Raw genomic sequence first — 6,000 nt, 5'->3', positions numbered from 1 at the left:
CCCCGCCTTTCCCCCCCCGAGGAGGCGCCGGGCGGCCATATTGCGGAGCTGTCTGCGGTGGCGGCGGAGCTTCTCCTCTCCGGCGGCCCAGCGCTCCCACCACCGTCTCTCCCTCCCTGCCGCAGTCGCGACGCCGGGCGCCGCCGCGCAGCGCCTCAGCCACACACGCCCGGGCGGAAGGTGCCGCTTGTTCTCTGGGTAAGCCGCTGGCGCCCTCCCTTCCCCCACACCCCGCTCCTGGGCTCTGCCCGAGACGCTGAGGTGGCGGCCAGAAGTTGCGGGGGACCGCGCTGCCCGGCGGTGGCGGCGCCGCGAGGGCCTCGCGCCCCGTCAGCTTGCGTCCTGCGGGCCGAGGCGCCGCTGTCGTAACGGCCCGGCCGGCCAGGCCGTTCCCAGGCCAGCGGGAGCCGGGAGGCCCTGCCCGAATCGTAGCAGGGCCGCGGCCCAAACGTGCCCCGTTCGAGCCAAAGTCTATCTGCAGCCGCGCGTTTCTCTTCCCTCCGGGGCGCGGGGTCTGGGTCGGCCTTCGGCGTCGGCGTCCGTCTCCCCCGCCCCCAGTCCCGCTAGACTGTCGGGTTCCCGCCGCCGGGGCTCGGCCTCGGGCTCGCACATCCCTCCGAGGTAGTTTGGAAATGTAAAGTGTAGGAAGAATTACATTTTGCAGTGTAGGGAAGGAATTATTAAAACTTACTCTTCCCTGGTCTCCAGTTTGAAAGTAAGGGTGTAGAATTCCTAGAAAGCGTAAAGGGGATATTGCATTACAAGGTTTGGGGCGCAGAGCGGCTCCCGCTGCCGCCACCCGCCGTGAAGGCCGCGCTTCCCGGGCCGCCGCCGCTCTACCTGCTGCTGCTGCAGGCGACCTCGGAGCCTTCCAACTTTACCCGGCCCTTGAGCCAGCCCAGTTTAATATCTCAGATCCCACCAGACAAGTTCCGTACATTACAGCCTCCCTTCCTTTAAAGGGTTCTAAATTCAATTCCTGGGCTAACTTTGAGGCATTACATTATTTCAAATGGAATACATCACTTCCTATACAGATTTGTCATGTTACTTTAAACATTTCGAATATTTGGTATTTATTTTCCTTAACTGGTGGTTACTAATGAGGTTGGGAATGTTGTTAAAGTCACCTTCATCAAAAATATATTTCAGAATACAGTTGAGATTTTGTGGACGGCATTTTAATGAGGTGCTCAGTGGCAGTCCTGTGGCACTAAGACTGGCATGATGTAAATGAAAAAGTCTAAAATAATAAGAGTTTGTTTGATAAACGAGTACTTTGACATAGACATTGCATTCTATTGTTTACGGAGCATACATTTTTTAGAACACTAAAGACTGTTTTATACGAAGCTCTGAATGAACAATTGCCCCGTTGATTTTGTTGGGTAAATAATGGCTTAATCCATTTCCTAAAGCAGTGTTATGAGATTTGAGAAGATAAACTAATATTCAGGGTTGCAGGTTTTTTACCTTCAGGATTCATCGGTGTGCTTTAACTTCGAGAGACTAATAATTTACCTCAAATATGAAAATGCAGAACACACCTTTTGAAGTTAACAGCATGCTGTAAAAAGGATTGTATTGACTCTAGGTTATTTTTTTTTGTACATGTAGGATGGAGTTTAATACAGAGTTGATATTAGCAAGGAATGAATGACATATGTAGCAATTCTTTAGTTTTATTTAAGTGAGACACAATTTGATTGTGGCATTTAGAATGTGTAAGTTCTTGCTCTTGTGGGTTATACATTGTTTTGTTTACTCACTGATCTCTACGCTTGGAACAGCATGTAGGAGAAACTCTCAAATATTTGTAGAATGGATGTAATTGATTTAGGCATGAGGACAGTATGTGGAGCCTGTCCTTTGTTTTGGGGATTGTGACTATGTACTTAACTGGAAATTGATTAGTCTCTTTCCTGGGGAAATAAATGACAGACTTTGCTGTTTTTTCCCTTTCTTGCTGTTAGTAGTCCAAGGCATGGGGAACCAGGGTGGTTTCTTGTTTATTGCTTCACCATTCCCAAGAACAGAATTGGATTTTATTATTTTTATCTTTGGCAGCCTGTTACAGTGGAAGTCTTTATATATTTCCAATTTGCTATCTTTTAATCTTTGTAGTCTGACGTATTGTCTGAAATATGAAATGATGATGAGAATCTTGTTTTTTCATCCCCTTTTAACTTAATGAGCGGCCATTCTTACCCAGTATTGCCCATAGGCCAAAGCCTAAAAAAATGTTTTGTTGAAGTTGTGAAGACTGAGCTGTACTGGTGGGACATACCTGGCAGGGTATGGCCAGTATAATTTCATGTTACTGCTGTGAATCTGGAAAGTCAAGGAAGTCACCCTTTCTGGGATGGCTTGGAACCCTTGCAAACCAAGAACTACTTAACTATCCTGATACTACCTGTGGGATACAGGATTCAGTGGAACTGGGCTGAGTTACTATAGACTTCACCTTTACAAGGCTATTTTAAGTCTGAGATCTTCTCTGACTCTGCAGCCAGGATATAGTCTCCTCTTTGGGGTAGAGGTGGCCCGTTGACCCCAGAGTGTTCCTCAACTTCTAAGAGACATCCTGCCTTTCCTATTCATGTTACCTCCTTGTATATTTAATATTAATTTGTATTCAATATATATTTTAAACGATTTTTTAAAACTATAAAAGCAATACATTTTATGACAAAGTAAAAAACCCAGAAAGATGTGAAGTGAAAAAAGCACTCCTCCCTCCCTAGAACTCCCCAAACCCCCTTCCCAGTCCTGTTTTCCATAGATAAGTGCTGTTAGCAATTCCTTGAATATAGAAAAGGTCAATCCTTATACAAGGATAACATCAAACTTTATATCTCTTATTTGTGATATTAGTTTTAAAGTCTGTTACAATAAGGTTGTTGTTGCTAGCTCCCATTGAGTGCCCCCAGTTGATGGTAACCTCGTAGGCAATGGGATCAGACCATTGTCATCCATAGGGGTTTTTTTGGCTGATTTTTTGGAAGTAGACTGCCAAGTCTTTCTTCCTAGTTTGTGTTAGTCTGGAAGCTCTGCTGAAACATGTTCAGCATCACAACGACAGGAAAACTTCCACTGACAGACAGGTGTAGCTGCGCTTGAGGTATGTTGTCTAGGAATCGAACCCAGGTCTCCCAAATGAAAGGGGAGAATTCTACACTGAACCACCACTGCCCCCTGAAATAAGGTTATTTTGTAACAAACATTGAAAGTGTTTATTGTTTTAAACATGAAGTGAATAATATTTCTCAGATTTTCATCATTTGAGTGTAATCACAGTGGAATTTCCTATACTAATTCTTGAAAGTGTGTATATGCACATAGCAGATTTTCTTGGTTAATGACTGAGGGTGAAGTTTACTTTTTTCCTTTCTAGTGTGTATTTGACAGTGAAAAATGGTGCCTTTAAAAAGCATTTATGATTTTGGGTAGTGAAATGTTCACATGAGTATCTTTGTACCTGGGGACTGTTAGGAAGGAAAATGTCCATATGATTCACTTCTTGTTTCTTCATTCCATTTGTAGTTAACTCTAGTTTCACCTTCCTGGGAGAGATGGGATCATTTAGGTTAGGGATTGTGTAGGACTTTTTTTTTTTTCTTCTTCCTTGAATAGCCAGTATGAATAGAAATCCTTACAAATGCACTAATTTAAAATGCTTAGCTATATTAATAGGTAGATATTATAAATTTGCATATTTGGAATTTTTTTCCTATTGTACTATAGGAGACTTTTTAACAGTATAATTCTGAATTACATTTTATAGAGGTTAGTTATATGTATAAACAAGGTAACTAGACTTTTTTATATCATGTGGTCTAATGTATATGAATATAATACTCAAATGCTTTACTTACTTTCCTTTTTTTTTTTTCTATGTAACTTGTATACATTTGAAATAAGAAACTACTTTTGAATCCTAGTAAAATTGATTTGTTTGGGAAAGATATTTTCTTTTCTGTTAACTATTTAGAGCATGGGTCAGCAAACTATAGCGTATGGGTCAAATCCAGCCTGCTTGCCTTTTTTGGGGGGGGGGTAAGTAAAGTTTACCGGAACACAGACACACCCATTCCTTTACGTTTTGTCTTTGGCTGCTTGTCTAGGCTCCAGCCATAATGGCAGAGTTGAGTAGAGACTCTGTCGCCTTCAAAACCTGAAGTACCTACTGTCTGGCCCTTTACAGAAAAAAAATTGCCAACCCCTGATTTAGAGGAAAAAATGTTGAAAGGATGTTTTAAATACACTACCAAAAAAGTAGGTATTGCGTTATTATTTTCTGCAAGATTATAGAATTTATAAAGTTATAAACTTTGGTAATTGATATACTTGTAGACAGTTTTTTTTCTTTCACTTGTAGGTAATCTGTATGGACTTTCAGGACCTTACATACTTCCTTTTATTTATGTGTGAAAACTTGAAGGTAAAATTGTGAAGTGGGCAGTCATTTGTTCTGAGCTCTTAGATCATTTAAGATGTTCTTGGCTGCAAATAACAGAAAATCCTCAAACTGGCTTAAACAGTAATATCTTACAGAATGAAATCCAGAGACTCAGGAGTGGCTCAATAATGGCATCAAGGACTCATTGTCTAACTTTCTCTACCTTGTGGTCCTCCCTATTTGCTTCATTCTAAGACTGGTTTCCCCTTATCCCAGTACGGCTGCAGCAGGACTAGCATCCCATCTCAACATAGCAATATCTAAAGGAATAAGAGGGACTGTCTCTTTTCCAGAACTCCCCTCCACCCCCCACCCCCATCCCCAGTGGATATCTTCTCAGTGTTTTTGGCCAGGATTGAGGCACATCTCATACCTTAATCACTAGCAAAGATAATGAAATTGCCCTTTTAACTCTGTTCCCATTAGATCATTTTTCTTATTCATATACTAAATGTCTTGGGTTCATTCTTGTCCCCATCCAAAATCAGAACCAAGATTGTTCTGATATAAATCACACATGATTTAGCATGAATATCTGAGTCTGTATCTTCTTGGGTATCGAATTTAATTTATGGAATGAAAAACTTTGATACCAGCCAAATAAGGCAAGGGTTGACGAACTACAGCCTATAGGCCGAATCCAGCCTACAGCCTGTTTTTGTAAATAAAGTTTTATTTGAACACAGCTCGTTTGTTTACATATTGTCTATGGTTGTTTTTGTATTACAATGGCAGAGTTGAGTAGTTGCAACAGGGACTGTATGACCCACAAAGCCTAAGATGTTTACTTAGCTGGTCGTTTACAGAAAGAGTTTTCGGACCTTTGCTTTAAGGTATCATTCAGACATTTATAATTGCATGCCACGTACTTTGCGTTTGAGGATAGAAAGATACTGAGTAAGATACTGAGGAATTCACGTTCACACTGTAATGGGGAGATAGATGTGCTACATTATATAGCATAAAGTGTATTAAGTGTTACTGCAGTGGTGTATATAAACTGAGGTTAATATTCAGTGCAGCAGTGTTCTAAGCAGAGTCTTCTGTGATGTGAGTTCTGAGTGTCTTTATTATTTATTTATTTTTTAATCTTGTTTCTGTAAACTGATAATCTTTCAATAAGTTAACCAGAGTAAGTGTTGTTTGTAACCAGGAAATCCTTACTAGTACAGGGAATAATTCGGGCATACAAGTAAAGTATTTGTTGTTGTTAGTTGCCACTGTGTTAGCTCTGCCAGCAGTACAAGACATAGAACGTAGGGAGCCTTAATAAAAGCGGAACTGAGGACATAGGAAATCTTAGCTGTGGTTAATTGAGTCTAGAACCTACTTTTGGCCTTTGAGTGGGTGTTATGGACTAACTGTATTAGCTATCATGAGGATTCTTGATATTTAAGCTGTTCTAGGTTTTAGACTTAGAGAAACTATAAAAACTTAGTTTGACTGTTAAGTGGACTTAGCGTGTGTATATATCTAAAGATCTTACTTACAGGATCCCTGTGAGTTGAGGGGCCGACTCGATGGCAGCCAGCAACAGAGGG

The 6,000-nt window shown here is 41.5% G+C and overlaps 1 protein-coding gene across 2 annotated transcripts in view; it reads left to right on the top strand.

Annotated features, from left to right (window-relative positions):
• The first annotated feature begins 41 nt into the window (after positions 1 to 41).
• RDX (radixin) overlaps positions 42 to 6,000 on the top strand; it is an 85,528-nt gene continuing 79,569 nt past the window's right edge. For both annotated transcript variants that reach the window (XM_004382482.2, XM_004382485.3), the window contains exon 1: positions 42 to 198. The gene's annotated coding sequence lies outside the window, so the exon portion shown is untranslated. The remainder of the gene's footprint in view (positions 199 to 6,000) is intronic.

This window comes from Trichechus manatus, unplaced genomic scaffold (genome assembly GCF_000243295.1).
Source record: "Trichechus manatus latirostris isolate Lorelei unplaced genomic scaffold, TriManLat1.0 scaffold00094, whole genome shotgun sequence".
Taxonomy (NCBI): domain Eukaryota; kingdom Metazoa; phylum Chordata; class Mammalia; order Sirenia; family Trichechidae; genus Trichechus; species Trichechus manatus.
Note: the sequence above shows the minus strand (reverse complement) of the source record. Positions and strands in the feature narration are given on the sequence as shown.